This window comes from Struthio camelus, chromosome 2 (assembly GCF_040807025.1).
Source record: "Struthio camelus isolate bStrCam1 chromosome 2, bStrCam1.hap1, whole genome shotgun sequence".
Taxonomy (NCBI): domain Eukaryota; kingdom Metazoa; phylum Chordata; class Aves; order Struthioniformes; family Struthionidae; genus Struthio; species Struthio camelus.
In genome coordinates, this window is record NC_090943.1 from 136,241,545 (window position 1) to 136,260,651 (window position 19,107).

The window sequence follows — 19,107 nt, forward strand, 5'->3', positions numbered from 1 at the left end:
CTATGCACTTTGCAGAGCATAGTAACACAGTGTCTTGGAGGGGCAACAGAATTGTTTGTTTCACTTTAATTTTAGCAAATCAAAGAAAAAGTAGCAGTGAAGGTAAAGATGTAGCATGCTCTATAACACTAAGGCAGGAGAGACGAAATCTTGTCTAAGGCAGCACGTAGTCTGAAGCACATGCTTAATTTCACAAAGTGAACCGATGAGAGAAGGTGTTGAGAAGTTGAAAAAATGGTTATATGGTGTTCTGTATCTCAGCAGATTTAAGGTGATAAACAAGGTCCATATTATCAAGATTTATGGGATGGGAAAATGCTGCAGTCCTAAATATGAATAATTTTAGTTCACATTCATGCAGTGGGCAGGAATGGATTCTGGGCAAGTTTAGTTTCTGGTGGCACAAGCAGTTTGCATCATTGAGCTGCATGCAGTCTTCAGTAAGGTTATGAGGACACGTGGCAGGTGTAAGAGCATGTCCACGTAAGAATGAAGAAAGGTGGCAGCAGCCACGCAGTAAAAGTGGCGAACACTGCAGTGAAACTGCAACAACAGCTCAGAGATGTAGACCTACCTGTAGCCCAGTCAAAGCTGAACAAATCGCACTTCCCTGGAGGATGACATAAACTGAGAGTGATCCCAGAGGAAGCGTAGCAGTACTATCTGCCTTTCCTCGACTTCTACAACTGAGTTTCCAAATTGCTGTCTGTACACATCATTTGCAGCTCCACCAGCTCCGTTTCCATCGCCCTATTTTTTTTCTGTTAATGTGGAAGGAGTCTTCTATCTCCCCTTTGGATTTTTGTTCACTCATACCCTTCTCATAACATAATTTGGCAATGATTTCCTGTGTGATCCTATTCCAAACAGGTGTCTATTTTCTGGCTCTCCCTGCAAACTCAGTTCCAGAGAGCAGATGGCAATATTTAGCTGCCTTCTGCACCTGCATGGATGAGAGCAAACCTGAAGAACCTCTTCTGTATGTTGAGTAGCTCAGAGTAATATTTAGATGACCTTGTGGTTAACACATAAGCAGCCAACTCTATCTAGCGCTGACACTGTGGCGGTTATCTGTGAAACTGAATTTAAGCTAGTAAAGGGTTTTAGGAAACTAAGACAAGGCAGGACGATTCACCGCACCATCAGCTAAAGAGGTACCTGTACCATAGGAGCAAGCATGAACGGACAATAGCTGTCCAGCTCTTTTCAGGAATTCTTGCAGTAATCACATGAATAAACTTCTTTCTTGTATTTCAGACCATATCCAGCTGTTAGGATTGAGCTAAGGATGTGGGACTTCTTAATTGGGAGGTACAGCTGTGTTTTCTAAACATGCTTCCAGGTTCAGCTGGTTGCTAGACCAATCTTATCTGTAATACTCTGACCCTGGGAGAAGGAAGATATGGGGGAGATGAGCATGAAAGCTGATTTTTTCAAAGGTGATAAATAGCACTAGGGTGAGTGAGATAGAAAGAGAGGGAGTGAGAAAAAAGATTTCAAAAAGTTAGAGGTGGGGGCTAAACAAGGAATTAAGGCACTATGCAAAAGAATAAAACCAGAGCAGCGTAAAGGTGGGAGATAAAGTCACTAAAAGAAACAAGGGATCAGCAAAGAGTAAGAAAAGATGAAATAACCATTGGAAAATTCAGTCCAGGAAAAGCCATGACCTTGAGAGCAGGTACCTTCTTTCTGGACATGCTGAGAGGTACAAACTGAGGGAGAACTCACGGCTCCAGTTCTTGCACAGATCAATAATGGCTCTGGGCGTCAGGTCAGAAATTCACCTCCAGAGCAGAAAAGTCAGGTTTGCACGTTTGGGTGAGTCCTGTCTCTATACCAGATCAACAGAGTTCACGTAAAAACTTTTACCTTCACAGGCAGCTTTTACTCTGTGGAGGGCCTTTTCCTCTTTATCCTTACCTTCCAGCACCAGTCCACAGGCCAGTGCCTGTGTGCTTACCACGAGGTCTATTGTTCCATTCAGGAGGTTAAATTCTTGATGCTGTTTCTGCTCCTGGCATTTTCCACCACATTGTACAACTTGCTGGGGCCCACCAGCACCTCTGAGTACCTCTCTGGGTGCTCAGGGTCAACGATTACGGGCTTCAGATATTTTTTCTAGAGGGATAGTAAGAATACAGCAGTATCAGCATGTCAGCACAACATGAAGGACAGCTCTTCCTGCCTGGGATACATTTTTTTCTTTTTTTAATTAAAAAGAAGAATCTAGCAGAAAACCTAGCAAGAAAACAGAAAATAAATGATGTTTCAGGTTTTTAAAATACTACCAAAGAGTGGTAGCTGTATATTGGTAGTCGTATACGAAGCTCCATTAGTGCAGGATTGAACTTTCTATATCAAAGGGTAATTCCATAAAAGAAGGCACTTTTCCCTGACTGTTACACTTCAGAAATTTACTGTGAAAATAATCACTCTTTAGATATTTGAGACTCACATTATTCAATGGGAGAAAATAAATCTCTTTAAGAGTCCTGTTAGCAGAGAGGAATTATACCTCCTTAGAGGTATTATTGATATTAATAGCACTACTCTGCAAATCTATTTTTCTAATCAGTTTCTGAATCTATGATCAAAATTTTTATTCAGGATTTTTTTTCATATCTCCTGGTTTTCTAATCCCACGAGAGAAGACTAATAACCTTTCTTCAAATCCCTGTTAATAATCACCCAGCACAGAGAAAAAATAACTGCCTTGTAAAGATTAATAGGTTTTAGGAGTTTTTCCTCTATTAAATTTGGATAATATTTAAGGCGTTCGTAACTCAGTATTGGTCTGTATCATAGAAAAATTAAAAAATCATATCTCTCACATCAATTGTTTGAAAACAAGTAATATCACTCAAAAACCCTAAGTTTTCTTACATTCTTTAAAATATATGCGTCTACCTCCTTTTGTTATTTGTAAAACCAATGGCTATCTTTAACCTGCCTTACACTTCATGAGTGTGCCGGCATTTTAAGGTACCTAATTTGTTTAAATGCTTTTTGATGCCAAGAAGCAAGCCCTGAGAGCAGATACTGATCAGGAGTCATTTGATCTTTATGGAAATTGTGAAAAACGCTACTGGAAAGGGCTACTAATGCCATGGGCTATGAAAATCGATACAGACTAGAAACAGACTTGGCAGAGGTGTTAAGCTCCAGACTCTTGAGAAAGGACTAAGGGGTAAGAATATCTATTCTTTTGAACTATTAAGAGTATACTTGAAGTATTTTTTTCCTCTTATGCAATAAGCTGCACCTGAGGATTTTTGGTTTAATGGGAAACACATAGCTATAAGTAAGATACTACATTTGGACATAAGTTTAACCAAAGGGCTGTTTCACCAAGTATCACCTGGAAATAAGCTGCAGAAACTTTGGGAAAGACTATAGCAGCAAGGGAAATAGCCTCTCTCACGTATCTTCAATACTTCCAATCAACAGTAATTTGAAAATTTCCCTTTGTACTGAAGAGCCACTCCCATTAATTCATTAGCTCTGTGTTGACACGTTTTCTCTGTGTGTGACTGTCCCATATTATGGCGGATGCTAATTTTTGGCTCTGCAGCATTTGTTTCGGTGTTCAGGCAATAAAAGGATGTGTGCAATTGCCCTCCTTTTGCAGGGCTATGCATGTGGGAGGAAAGCAAACAGATTGTCAATAAACAATAGAAGAGGTGCAGAGTACAAGGGAATAAAGCCATAACAGAGCTTGGAACAGTCTATCTTTCAGCCAGGAGCACTTCAGAGAAGCATTATATCCTCCTCCCTCACCTGCACAGTCTTTCTCCAATTCCACATCACACTCCACCTTCATGAAGATCCAAGGACCCATGGCGCCTTTATTCAGAGTTCACGAGAAGGGACGAGTGCCTCTGGGTGCTTCCCCACCCTTCTCAGGTAGGATCTTACCAACCACTGCCTGCTTTTTTTTCCCCACTGCTAGAGCCCCCCTTTCTGCCCTGGTGATTGCCTTGTTTCAGCCACAAGGAGGGGAACCATCCTTTTAGAAATGAGGCACTTGTCATGGAGGAGATCAGTTATAGCACTATACCAGTGTTCAGATACCCTATAGACAAAAATATCGATTTTGTCTCACAATAGTTTGGGGCCACATCTCGCTTTTGGACAAACCAGTGTCACATCCGGGTAGTTCAGCCCACATCAGCAGAGCTGTTCCAGACTGACACTGGTAGGACCAGAAGCAAAATGCAGGGCCATGATGTTTACTCTTCTGGCTGAAATGATTAATTATTCAGAAACAAATCTATCATAGCCAAGCATTTCCTTCAATTAATTCAAATTAACATTTTGTTTATAGCACAGAGTAGGCCTTTTCCTTTTCATAGTTCAAAGTGAACCCTGGGGGCTCTAAATATGCCTCCTGGTGATTTAATTAAAAGATAAATATTCATTTAAAAAAAAGTAAAAGTACAGAAAGAAGGAAAAGTTAAAATTAAAAAAGCAGTAGCTATGAGGAAAAAGAATCAACTGTAAAAGAAATGAAGAGGAAAACAGAAGGGACTAAGAAAAGGATATGAATTAAGACAAAGAAATGAAAGGAAACAGCTTCTGAATGCAAGGAGGCATAAATGAAAGACAAAAAGGCATGGTGAACCTATTATTTTGAATACAAAGGTTACATAACCAACTGTGGACCTGATCCACCAGGCCTGGCTGTTAACACTGCAGCAGTAGTAGGAATGGAGCAGCAAGCAGCAGTTCCCAAAACACACTCCAGGATTTAGAAAAGCTTTACCATCCAATGAGTTGTTTTCCCTTTTGAGATAGTGGACTAAAAAAAGTAAGGTTCGTCACCATAAGTAGGGTCCCAACTGAAAAACATTTGGATGCCCATGTCAGACTCAAGACAGAGCAGAAGTGTACGTAAAAACAGCTAGGTCTGATACACAAATTGTGGCTATACAATAACTATGTTATTTGGCCTCTGTACCACACCTTCATATGCGTCGGCAGTGCAGAGGGCAAAATACATAGAAGATACCGTGGAGAAATGTTATCTGAGAGAAAATTACAGAGTATGTCCTGATACCAAGACCTGTCCTTAGGGCAGTGTTTTTGTTATTAGCATCTGTACAGACACACACGCATATACCACATATTATAAGTCAATCTGTGGTCTTAGTAGAGCTCCATAAACGGCTTACTGACCTCTATCTGCCTTTGAGCTAGCAGAGGATGGTGTGCTGTACCAGCCTAGTGAAGCAAGGCCAGGGCTGCACTGCCCTTCTGGGCTTGCCCATGCTGCAAACGCCTCTGCCGTTCATTGCGCTGGCAAAGTGCGTTGGCACAATCTCTCTGCTTCTGCCTCCATTTTCTGGAGAGCTCATTCTGCTCCATTTGAAAGCATTTTTCTGCTGCTCTAGCTCCCCTACTGCCCCGCGAATTCTGGCTAAGCTGGAGAAAGCATCCCGCTGCAAAGCGCAGCAGCAACTCGCAGCTGGGGGAAGGTGGGCCAGCAGCGCTGGCGCGGGACCAGGTCCTGCTGGGTGCCGCACCAGCCTGGCTATGCATCAGGACTTCACAGAGCTCACTTGGACTCCAATTCCTCTCTGGTATGTTGCTTATAATTTCAGCTGGTCGACAAAAAATTGCATTTTTGCTCATGATGCACAGGTACACAAGTGTTGTTCAAGCTCCTGTTCTTTTAACTGCTCAATGTAATGTTAAGATAATGAAAAAAGACACTTACATTAACTTAAAATCACTTCTCAATTCCTATTATTTTGTATTGACCCTTGAGTGCCAACAAAAATCTACTCCATTTCACAGCTTCCTTATTATATAGTTCCTTCTCTCTTTTTTCTTCCTAGTCACCAAGTCCTAAAGAATACTCTTATCTCTTCACTGGAAGAATTTTACCAGGCCAAAATGGATAACCTTCATAACAGTGATAGCAAAAACTTCTACAGTTTTTCACAGTACAAGTCCGAAAGAAGCTATGACAGAAATACATTCTGTCTTCCCACGTAGGATTTTACACTGGTTGAATGAAAAAATAGACTACAGTTTACAAATTCCAAATGTAACAGCAATGGATACACTGCCAGCATTAAATTGCAACGGCATTAAAGCCCCTGCAATTGGATTAGTCTCTTTTATATATTCACTATTTCTGGGGATAGTGTTTTTCCACCCATCCTCACATCTGCGGATGATACTGATTAGATTTAGAGCATAATGTTAAGCTCTGCTGTGTGTGTCCTTGTTTGAGATTAAACAAGAGGCCTTAAATGCAACTATTCGGGCTCACAAGTGAAGTCATGTGACTGGAATGCTTTCATAGAGGACTTCCTTTCTCACCTGTGCGAGGACAGCGATATATTGAAAAGGTCAAAGCTTTCTGTGGATTATTCATAAAGATACACAGCAAGCAGCATGGCACAGTTCACTTTCATTATAGCAGAAAACAAACCAAAGCGTACAAGATAAAGTATCAGTCCAATCACTCCCATCAGCAGGACTGTATTAAAATAAGACAAAGACAACTTCTCTTGGTTCTACCACTATAGTGGAGAAGTAGGCAAGTCTTCTTTACATCCTCATCGTTCTTTTTCCTTGGCCAGCTTAGGTTCTTTCAAAACAATTCAGGAGGGCTCTGTAAGAGGTCAGTAGCCCACTGATACTGGAGAGGGGTTATTAGAATTAGCACCCTAAGGAGACACAGTTGAAGGTGAAGGCCTAATCTCGCTGTTGTTTTAGGTCCAAAATCCCACCGACACAAAGGGAAGCCTCATGCTTTCAACAAGGCCAACAGTCATCAGTGAGATCAGAAGTTTCTGTTGGGAAAACATAAATCAGAGCAAAATAAAATAAACCATTCTTTTTTGTCTTAATGTAAGGCAAAACAAAAAAAAAAATGAAGACTCGGAAAAGTAAGCTACCTACATGTGAGTAAAACGAAGAAGTCCCACAGCTTTGGAAAGCTGAGTTATTTCTAGTCCTGTTAACTATCCATTGACTATAAAATCTGTAACAGTTTTTGAATCAAATCATCAAGGAAGCTGATCTTCTGAACATTTTCTCCAGTAAGAAATGCTCTTCATAGGAATGTAATAGTGTAACAGGAAAAGTCTGCCTAGCTGAACATTCGCCTCTTTCAAACATGCTCGTTCATTGAGACACCCGTCAACATCAAAGGAGGTTAAAAGTATATGGACACATTAAACTATGTGGCCTAAAGAACTGTAATACATGTGTGCATGTACAGCCATACATACACTCACACAAGAGTATACACCCTTCAAACCTCCACTCAGGAAATGGAGACTGTTCACAACAAGGACATTAAAAGGCTGATCTTGTCAGGAACTCTGGACCTATTCCATTCTCCAATTCTTGGAAGAGAGGATTAAGAAACAGCATTATAACTGGGGTGGAGAGAAACTGGTGGATCGAAATAAAGATATGAGCTGATGAAGCAGCTCAGCATTTCTGAGTTCGCTGGTTACGATGTGGTTCCTGTCATGAAGCTCTGAAAGGCAACAATAAGTCTTAAAGTCTGGGGTCATTGCCAAGAAAAGTGAAGTGTTTTTCTTAAGTACAAAATAAAATTGTGTGGCTGCATCTAGTGTTCATGGCTTGAGTGTTACTGCTTCTCCTTACAGCTGTGATTGTAGCAGCTAAGGATTTATATGGCGGCTGCTGCGAAAATCAAAGGCAAGGGTCCGCGTTGAAAGGGCTGGTTTGGGCATGAGGGACTACTACAAATACAAGTCTCAGGTTTATCTGGTAGAAAAATATTCCCTGAAACAGCCTAAAATGGAGTTTTCAACAAAACAAAGATTTTTGGCAAAAATGATACATTTTTCACTGAAAATGTCAATTTTTCATCCAGTAAACAAAGTCTCAAACCCTGACATATTCCAATAGAAATGCCACTGTGTCTCAAGAGAGTAGCAGTTCTAGTGACTTGAGCTCTCATTTCCCTATGAGTCCCAATCTCCAGCTGAAATACTTTTCCCATTAGACACATCCTGAGATACTCCTGAAACACATGTTCCTTTTTCCTGGAGACAAGACTATGCTACATCAAAGAAAATTCAATTATGCTGGACCTTTGACCTGTAGGGGGTAGGGTAGGGTTTTAGATACCTGAAACAGAACTCCCACAAGCCTCATCAAAATATTTTAGCTTTCCTCCAGAAGGCTAGATGAACAGCTACACAGTACTTTGGAACTGCTCAAAGACTTTTGTTGACTGTCAGTATAAAGATCACAACCAGTTTGCATAGAATCATATTCAAAGGAGAAGAAAACATCAAATCCAGATAGCTGGAAAAAAAATCCAGGCTATGTAAGTGGAAGCCACAAAGCCTGAAGCAGCTTTTGATATCTTTCACCTCTACAATAACTTCCTGTCTTCAAAATTCATAGATACTGCAAACTCATGGAAATGTCTATTTGCCAATAGATATTTACATTTCTACCCTGGCAAGGGTAATGATAGGACCCAAAAAGAAACGGAAAATCACACAAGTTTCATTTTCTTGTCAGACATGAAGATGTAGGTTTGTTTTTTTCTCCATTGATTGTGTAGATCTTTATCAGAAAAACGGTATTTATTAAGGCATTGAAGAAGAAAGGTCCTACTAAATACCACCCCGTGCCTTTCTTTCACCTTCCTACCCCCTCACCCTCCCCCAAAAATCTATGGAGAACAGAGATAAGAAAAAGCACAGGGAGTCTACTTAAAATGTCAGTGATTTAAATCACCTATGGTGTGCTTTCGATAGTAGAAATGAATGCTGCTAAAATTGCATACACATGATATTCAGTGACATTGTTAAGTTTTGTTCTTGTCTGTGATGGCAATGCAAACTATTCAAACTGTCTGACTTCTCTCAAAATGATTTATTCTATACAACCCCAATCTGAAAGAAAAAGTGTGGCTGTACATGCACAATAGGTGTTTGTGCATTCAACGGTCATACATATATATTACCTAAAATGCAAACATGTATCAGCCAAGCAAGGCTAACAATGATTAATCATATTCTAATTTTCATCTATCTTTCACCTTAAGATGGTGGAGACATTGCTATCATCTGAAATCGAGCAGACATTCACAATGCTATCTGCTGAGATTACTAATGGGCCACGGCTTGATAATTTTTTCAGCTGTTTATAAGGCCCAGAGACGCCAAAATTTTAATAACACTCAACCTCTGTCAAACGCTCATTAAAAAGGAGCCTAACATGGGCATGCAACAGCAGTTCATGAGACTGCGTGTGAAGTCTGATTCGCCAGTCAAACACAGCCAAAGCACTACAGGTCAGAAATCTGTTCAGAAGAGATATTCTCCATTAGAGATAACATAATTGATATCACCTAGTAGAGGACTTCTTATGAGTGCTATGTGCAATTTCTTTTTCTCAGCGCTCTGCAAACATTTATTGTTTTCCAGTATCTTCACAACACCCAGATGGAAAGAGAGAGAATGAAACATCCTGCTGCTTTGAGCCCAGACCTGTCTATCGGCAGGATTTGAACCAGATGCCTGTGTCTCAGCATGCTGAGATGAAGTTTCTTTGGTCTGAGCAGCCGTAGCACTGTCCTGCTCTCTTACCCACTTCATGAGCTCCCTGGTAGCTTTTCGCAAAACTATAGTTGCCCAGCCCAGGACCAGATTCCCAGCACAAGCACTGACCTCCGGGACTGACCAACAGCTCAAGCAAATGCCGTCCCAGAACTCAGCCCTGCAGGCAGCTGGGTCTTGCAGTTGCCCCTGCAGAGAGGTATGGAAAACAAACAAGCCAAGAAAATTTGTAAAGGCTTGAAAGCACATTTATGCTCCGTTTCCGCAGATACTTCAGTAGATTTCCAGTCAGAGTCCCCTGACTCTTGAGCAACATACTTTGTTCTGACCACATAACGTGCCACAAGCGTCTCCTGCCCCTGCGAATTCCCCTGTAAATTCTCTTGCAGATTTCAGAACTAACTTCTGTTATTTCCTGCCTCTGCAAGCAATGTCAGAGGCCATGTGCGCAACCTGCTGGTCACCGGCTGTGGGTTGAGGACTATGCCTTTACACAGTACATAGAAAGTCTGTGTCCTTAAATACCAGAATCCTATGCCCCAGCTGCGTTAGTACGCAGCAGATTTTCTGACAGGGGAAACCTGATGCAATTCGGGTTACTTCTGCAACTCATGGCTTCTCCTCTGAACCTTAGTCTTGCAGGGAAGTCCCATGGGAAAGTATTACTGCACACTTCCCATAGTTTGGGATTTTTTCCAAGGCCATTCTAAAACACAGGATATTGGACTAGTCTGGCCTGATGAAACTGTTCTTCATTCATCACTGTCCTCTAGGTTGGGGGGGGTGAATGGCCTCTGTTAGGCCTCTTGAGAGAAAGAGGCCCCTGGGCTACATACTAATGCCTTTTCCTCTCTGCAGTTCCTCTGGCCGTTTTCTTGGAAATCCCCTGAGCCCCCTGGAAACAGTGTCGCTACACATTGTGGCTACCATTGATATCTCATCTCTTCACTCTTCTGCTCAGAGATTCCACTTTCCAGATTCCCACGTTTTCAGGCCAAATCCCTTCTGTTTCAGCTATACAATTGTTCAAGCTTCCTCTGCCAAAAATGGAAGCACTGAGATTTAATGGTCGTAGGTAGTGTTCAGTCCCAAAATCAAATGGCAGATTCCAACAGAGTCACTCATAGCACATCCATTTCATAAGATCAACCAGAACTCATAAGAAGCTTTCCAAATCATTGCAACTCCCCCTTTTCCAAGGGATTTCAAGAGTTACACCTCACCATGAAGCTTAGCTTGTAAACTTCAAAGCATTTTATCTCCCCTACTTTACAGGAACAAAATTGAGTCTGCGACATTTCCCAGCGATATAAAGTAACTACAGCCAACAAAATGAAGTATATCTTTAGTACAAATAGTAATTTTCTTTTGGCCTTCATTAACTATCTGGGTTAGTTTGGAGGGCTAATCAGCCCTCCAAAGAAGTCAGTGGTTTGTGTAAAATGGGGTAGTGATCATGATTTGAGCTCTCTTTCTGAACAGCTGGAGAACATCTTCTCTTTTCTTAATGCAAAAAAAAAGAAAAAAATCAGAAGTGTCATCTCTATTCTCCAGCTGTTTGTTTCATCAATCATTCACATTTGTGATAAAGCTGACTGACTTTAGCAGAGTTCAAACAAACCATGGATCAACTAATTTCATTATTTACAATGAAATTATAAACTATACTTTGCTCACCTGACAGGATGAGGTTGTTACAAGAAGACTTAGTATTTATTTAGCCTTCTAGCATCAACAACGCCATGATAGCGTAGGACCAGCATGGACAAATCTATGCGACCCCATTTCCTGGCACAAGAGTAAAAAGCACCAGAGGATGGAAAGAAATGTGGCCAGAATGCACTCCTCTCCCTTAAATAGAGCTAGTCAGCAATTTTTTGTCAAAGCATCTCTGAACAGAAAATGCACTTATGAAGATAACTGGTGGAGAGAAGTAATGCTAATTTTTCTATAATAACTGTTTCTAAGAAAACATTTAGTTCCTAAGATTTCATTTGTGGTCAACGTCCTGTTTTGGGTCAATTCAAAGCTAGCCTGTATCTACCTGAGTTACAGTACGTGACAGGGCCAGTGGCTTATATTCCCCTGTACCCCTTTTTTTTCTCAAAAGCACAGTGCTCAATGGAGAATGTAGCTTAAGTTGCCTGGTCCACAGCGGGAAAAGCGGGCACAAAGACCCTAGACTACAATTATTAAGCCACAGCTCAGGTGCAAATATTTTAACAGTGGGTCAAACTCAAAGCAAGTGTTCAATTATTTTTTAAACGTTTTGATTACTGACTTTTTTCGATTATTTTCAGTATTTTTCACTCCATTAACATTTTTTAAAAGTACTTTTGAATTTTTTGCAGTTCAGGGTTAGTAGATATGTTAAGGTATGAGATTTTTTGTTGTATAGAAACTCCATATTTCAGTTCTTCTGAAAAATATCAGCTTCCTCATAGCCATTGAAGAGGACCATGTTTTGCTCAGGTCACAGACTGTACTCCTTCAGCAGCTGCTGAAATTAGCAGAATACATAAATGACTTAAAGATACCCTGCTGTTATAACTTGTCTATTCTGAGCAGTACTGAATAGAACTTTAATACTGAGTATAAGGTAAAATGAACAAATAATTATAGTGACATTTTTTCAAAATGAACATATGCCTATACGATATCCCCCCAAAAATTTGCAAAAATGGAACAATTCTGAAAAGAAAAATTAAGGTGGCTTATTTCTCCTAATCTAGATGTTTTCCAAAAATCAAAAGACTGTTCCACACAGAATTTGAGCTGAATTTCAAAGAAGTTGGTGGAGAGAAGAGGAGAGCAGAGCAGAGCAGAGGACTAGACACCATGTAGTTTTTCAAAGATTGAACATTGATTGAACATTCTCAAATAAAAAGAAACCTATGTCAAAAAAAATATTTGTCCATGAAAAACGCATACATTTTTGACTATTTCTGGGTCTGAATTTTATTTGTCTCCCTGCCAATTGCTAGCCTTAAAAATTTGACTTTTTTGGATAGTTTTTTTGCAAACACGTTTTAGTAGTGCCACTTAATATTCTGGTAGGCAAACAAAGCTCTAGAAACAAAACCGGAGTGAGATAAAGTGCTATATCCAACATCACTTCCTAGTCCCCTTATTACCAGGCTTGCATCTGAGCAGATATTTTCTTGAAGCCAAATCATGCGCTCCAAATATGCTGGTTCAGGCTGGGGGGGAGGTATTCTTGTAAGTGTCTTTTTTTCTGCTTTGACCAGAATATCACAGGACTGGTCATTCTTGTGGAAGTGTTGCCCCAAATCAGCAACAAGACAAACGTTAAATTACTCATGTTGTGAGCTAAGAACTTGCAAGATTTACTCAGCAACTTCAATCAAAACCTGAACTTCCAGTTTTAGCCCTCATTTTACCTTCAGCCTTAAAGCTAAGTGCCAGTCCAGATCTAATGTAGAACAAAACTGTAGCTTTCTGCTAAACCTTTCCGTTTCTTATCCATTACTACAATACAAACTGTAGTTTCCTAAGCTTTCAGTAAAGCCAAGAGTTAAAATATGTATTAGCTGTTTGTCATTCAATACTTCAGGATAAGTGGATCCTACAGTATTCACCCTGATGTTTACACACACACAGTTTTCTTTTGTCTGCCTTTAATGCAGTCCCACAGCTTTGCTCAGCTCGAGCAAGGAGGTAGTATGTGCCAACTAACAGTTTCCCCTTTCCTCCATTTCGCTACATACAATAAGTATATAGTTACCTTATTAACAGCGGTATGCTTTGTACTTACCTGGGCAGAGAAATAAGCCTTGCTTCAGCCTAAAGCATTTCTCTAAGGCACAATAATGTATCTGAAAGTCAGGCTTTTGGAGGCCTGCAAAGGCCTCTCTGGTTATCACAACAGTTGGAGATGCCCAGTTCAGTCCTGACTCTCCACATAGCAGGTTTTAAAATGTTGCTCTGTGTGCAAATGCTTGCCTTGGAGAAGTGGTGTGCATCGCCCTGCCTGGATTTTACTGGTGAATCTGACCAGTCTGATCAGTGAGAATCACCTGCATCCTCACTGAGTTAACAGATAAAATAACATACCGTCTCCTCTTCCCTTGCCTCTGGGCCAGGGGACACCAGGAGGCAGGGTCAAAGCAGAGGTGGTGTCAGGACACCCACTGGCCAGCTGTGGTACACTACTGGTGCCAGAGCCCTGCTCAGCACCAGCAGAGATCTGAACGGACAAAAAATGCGATGCTTTTGCAACATAGCCAAAAGTGAGCTAAGAGATTCACCTCACTGCCCAAAGCTTTGCTAATCTCCCTCTTCTTGTTTTTGCTGTTTCTTGGTAGCCATAGAGGAAAATACACTCGCTATCAAACCATTTTCTAGCCTTGATGTTCTCTGAGAAGCTTAGCAAATGCTCTCAGCAGGGTGGTGACACTAGCACAGGCTCGCCATCAGGCCACCCAGCTGTGCACTTTCTTCCGCACTAAGCACTCCTCTGGTGAGAGGTGGGGAGAAGCGGGAAGGACAAGTTCACCCGTTTCTCCTCAGCACATCCATATAGTAGAGGAAAAGGGTTTGCTGTTAGCTCTCACTTCACTTTCCTGACAGGCAGCAGCTGTGGTAATGAGTCGATTTCAAGGTGAAAGAGGTGCCTAAGAGCTTTTGAAAACCTCTTTAAGTGAACACCCTTAGGTATGTGGCCCAAGGTCACCAGGCCACCAAGCTAGCAGACTTCCTCTAGAGGTCAGTTCTGAACCACGTTCATCAAATGCTGTTTCCGGTAAGGTACACGAATGGGTGCAATTCGCTGTTAAGATGAAACCGTGGTGATCCTGGGAAAAGCTCTGTCCTACAGTAGCTGCCGCCAGCTCTTCCTTTCATTTTATGTTAGAAAACGTATTCTTTTAGCTGGAGAAAATGGTTAGAAACTAGTGTGGTAGTAGAAATGAGTAATAAATTGTGTGTATCGTCAAAAAGTGTGGCTCGCTGTTTCCTTGGAAACTGAACAATTTTGTGAGTTTATGGTATTGTACTCTGCAGAGATTGCACGAGTTCTGTGTATGTACGTATGTATGCAGGCACAAAGGCCAGGCTTTTGTAGCTGAAGGTTTCCGTATATATCGCATATTTGGTAAAGTACAGCTAAACGGATTTCTCTGGGTAATTCAGAGAGCATAATGATGGGAAGTCTTTTTTCAGCAACTTGCACTAAGTGTAGCTAAAGGAAGCGAAAGTGATTGGAAATCTTGGTCACTTAGCCACCTACTCACTTTGTCTTTTATTTTATTGCAGAGTAGATCTCTGTTTGTTCAGCATCCAGTTTTGGTAAGTTCATGACCCTACTTCAAGGGGCCAGAACACCAGACAAATGAAACCTGCTCCTTCCATCTTTGAACAAAAACAAAAAGTGAGAATTAGTGGCTACAGCATAATCATATATTAGGATGTATACTGCATATAAGTAAGGCAAAAAGTTGCACTCATCAAAGTAATATTTAAAAAACTAGAAAATCATAAAATCATAAAAGTCAAGGACAGAACCTATAAGGCTCACAGAAATAACATCCAGTCACCCTTCAGCTCCTTTAAGGACTTTAGACTCATAGCATTTTGTTTATAAATCTCCTTCACTTCCAGTTATCAAACAAGACTGATCTAGCCTGTGGATTAAGCATTTGCTCAGAACTATTACTCCCTCTACGGCCGTAACACCTAAAAAGCTGTCATCAATGCTTGTCACCAAATATTCGCTACACTCAGAGCTAGTAATACATTCAGCTTTAACAAGGGCCAGCAGCAGTTTGGGAACATTTCTCTTGGCACAAGAGCACTTTTCCGCAGCAGCTGTGCAACCCATGGTGTAAAATAGTTTTTCCAGGCACCATGTTAAAGTCTGAAAAAAAAAAAGATTTTTTTTTTCCATCCGTTTTGGTGCACTGCTCTACTATGCAGTGCTTCAGCCCTGTCCGTAGGAAGATTGTGAGTTGGAGATTTCAGTAAAATTAAGATTTAAAGCCTGAGGGGCGCAGCATAGAGTTGAAGGATGTGACAAGGGAATCATATACTCCATAAAGAGAAGAAAGGGCAAAACAAAATTAATCTCATTTGTGTTTTCTTTTTCACTAAGATCCGGACATCCCAATCAGCACATTGGTTCTGGCCAAGGAGTTTGTCACTGCTCCTGCTGTGGCTGAATAGATGCCTATTCACTGTAGTCACAAAGGTCAGGTATAAAGATTTTGGGGGCAAATTAATGAGAATTCTCTCAGACCAGATCCAAGTATAATCAACACTTTTCTACACTTCATATATGACAGGGAAGACTCCAGGTTCCACCTGCAAAACAGCAGAACAGATGTTTCAGGTGTAGTGGAGACACAGCTGTGAGGACTTAAAACTGAAAAACAATAAAGTTTAAAGGGAACATTTGTCCAAGTAAATAGGCGGTTGGTAGACAACAGATTGCCAACATCCTGGAAAATTCTTGTAAGCGATAGTACGTATGCCAGGGCCTTAAGGTTAGTTACTACCTTTTTACAGCCAACTTACCACCATCTTGAGGGAGGTAAATATCATCGCTAGTTTATGTACAAGGAATCTAACTTTGAAAGGCTACGTGATTTAATGAAGGCCAGCAGCAGAGTCAGGACTCGGAGATTAACACACAGTTCTGCCTCTTCAGCTAGACTGGCTCATGCTTCGTGCAATTGCAATCCCCCTCTTTATGGCCAGATGTCACTTGAATGGCCTTTCGAGAGTGAAGACCTGATGACAGCTCTAATACCTTAAGAGCAGTCTGAGTGGGGCTGTCCTCTTCCCTGCCACAGCCCTTAAGAATAAAAAAAAAATCTGTGAAGCTTTTTATACAGTCTCTCCTTCCTCCAAAAGCCAGCCAAACCACAGCCGTGAGGAACTGAAACTTTTCTTTTTTCTTTTTTTAATGAAAATATCAATTCTGTTAATTCTCAACAGAATTAACTAGCAACTTGCTTGAAAATTAAAGTAGAGAGTCTTCTGTAGGTGTCCCTAATTAGAGGGAAGGGGTTTGTTGCCTTTCCGTGCCCCAGCGGCAGGCTGTACCCAGCAGGTACTGAGCAGAGATGTTCGTTGCACCGGAAGAATGGCATCTCACCAATGGCACACCCCCGAATTGTAGCTGTACTGAGGCACCACACCCAAATGTTTAGGGGCTGCTACAGGGTTTGCTAGTCAAAAGGATGCTCACAGCTTCTTCAGGTCCTCATGCTCACCTCATCTCACCAGAGCAAGAGCGGGTCTACCACTTACCAGCGCGCTGGAGGCACAGACTTCCCATTGCCTTCCTTGGGCATCTATCTGACAATGCCCCAAACTGTAAAAGAAAGGACAAAATCAGAAATGCATACAAAGAGCATTTTAACCAGAGAAAACAAGCCAGCATCTAAAAAAAAGATAACCTTGGGTTTTTTTGTTTTCTTTTTCCTCTAGGAGAACATTCAGGTGATTCACTGGGATGAGTAACAAGATTTTTGTCTCATCTAAATGCGATATTGAATTTCATGATATAAAGCTTCACGTTTTTCATTCTGGAGGTTGACTCCTTACCAGCATTAAATTGGTTAACAGACCCTGACAGCAATCCTTGCATTACAGGTGGCACAGAAATGTCAATTTTAATTTAGCATTGCATATACAGTAAAAATTCAAAGCTCATATATGAAAGAAATTTTAGAAGCTTTTCCTGATGAACAAATCAGAAAAACCTTTCTCTGAAGGGACAGGGTCAATGTGCATAATATTTACCTGAAAATCAATCTCTATATGTAGTTATTGTATTATATGTATAAATATTATATATATGTGTACGCACACATACAGGTTTATTTCCACCATTCATGGCACTACATTACAGACATTTAGGTTTCCAAAGCTCATATTCTCTGATTTATGCTGTTTTTGTCAGGCCTCATAATTTCTTTCAGAAACTGTCAGTGCCAGCTGAACTACATCATTGAACTAATTTCCAAGGACAAATGCAGGAGGGGAAAACAAAGATTCAGAGTCATCTTCTAAGTTGCAAGGTGACAGATTTTTTTTTTCATAAATAGTCTGAATGTTATCCCAAAAGGAGAAAATAGAAGGTGACCTGCTAGCATATGCTAATATCTTCCTCTGATGCCACACCTGGCTGAGAACAATCGTCAAAAGCAAGTGACAGATTGAGTCAGGTTACCAATATGTAGGCAGCCTTTTTGCTAAAGAGCTACGGGTCTGCAGTCTCTTTAGTAGGTGACTATAGTTCAACACCAAGTTTCACCGCAGAGCTTTATAGGAAATCTGCCTCAACACTTGATCTCAGGAATGTAACCCTGGGCGATCCTCTAGGTGCTAGGTGTTACTGAGAGATGAATACCAAAGACCCTATTAATTAATTCTTTCATTCACAGAACAGTTTTTTCCCCCATCTATTTAAATGGATTATTCATATGCATAAAACATTTTGTCAATCAACACAATAAACAACAATGACAATGAAGAATAATGCCTATTATGTGAGATAATGTGGTTCTGAGTCTTGCTTGCTACCACATGCTTACCTGAATGCTGCCAGGACCATCTGTTTCAATGGTGCATCTTCTTTTCTTAGAATTTGATTTTCTTTTATCATCTTTTCTAGAACAGCAGATGGATTTTTGTCCTTTTTGTGCTGCTCCTTCTTATTCCCTGTCTCATCCTCTTCTAGCTGAAGGTCTTCTCATGAGAGCTAACAGCAGTTCCTGTTGAGCAAGGGTTTTGTCCCAGTTCTTCAGCCTCCTCAGACCTCGTGGGCACAGACAGGAGGCTGCACGCAGCATGACAGTGAGCAGGTGCTGTTGGCTGACACCATCATCCCTGAATGGAAACAGGGCTACATGTACATATAAGATATATACTTATCGTCCTTCTTTTGCTGGAAAAACAGAAATCATCGCCCACCATTTTGTTAACCTGATGTGCCTGAATATCACAATCTATGTGAAGGTTTTTGCCAATCTTGCAGTTGTTTCCTCTCTCTCCTTTCAGCAGGAAGTCTAAGTGATGTCACAATCTGGAGTATCTTTCGTTCGGCGATTGATTTACAAAAGCTCTTTTCTTTTTCCTGACAGTAACTTACCCCTAGGGAAATACAATACCACATGTTAAGTCTGGAAATTAATTTTCAAAGGTCCCTAGAGCCATGATGTACTGCAGATTTTTGGCATTTGTTATTGTTCTTCGGGGGTTCTGTGCCATCTTCTTTAGAAGATGAAAGACTTGGTTTGCAAGTGAGATACATGGCTGCAAACTCAGCATGCGCAGGTAGGAAACTGCCAAATGTGAGACTCTGGGTCAGTTCCAGAAGGTCCCATTGTGCACACCTTGTAGGACTGCGAGAGCTTCACGACATGCCAGTAACATTAAGTAATGAAAGGCTGATGTATGTCTTGCTGAAAGCATCTCTGCTTTATAATTTCGAAAGTGAGGCTGTCAGAATTTATTGAGGCTTTGGGTAAGTGTTTTGGCTTTTCTGTTTGGTTGTGTCATTTTGTTTTGTTTCTGTGTG

General features: G+C 40.9%; 1 long non-coding RNA gene across 1 annotated transcript; it reads right to left on the bottom strand.

Moving 5' to 3' along the window:
- Window positions 1-16,589: 16,589 nt before the first annotated feature.
- On the bottom strand, window positions 16,590-18,666 carry LOC138066040 (uncharacterized). The gene is made up of 3 exons (XR_011139217.1): window positions 18,501-18,666; window positions 18,122-18,416; window positions 16,590-16,896 (listed from the first exon to the last, which is right to left on the bottom strand). It is a non-coding gene; the product is annotated as an uncharacterized lncRNA (long non-coding RNA).
- Between the last annotated feature and the right edge of the window lie 441 nt (window positions 18,667-19,107).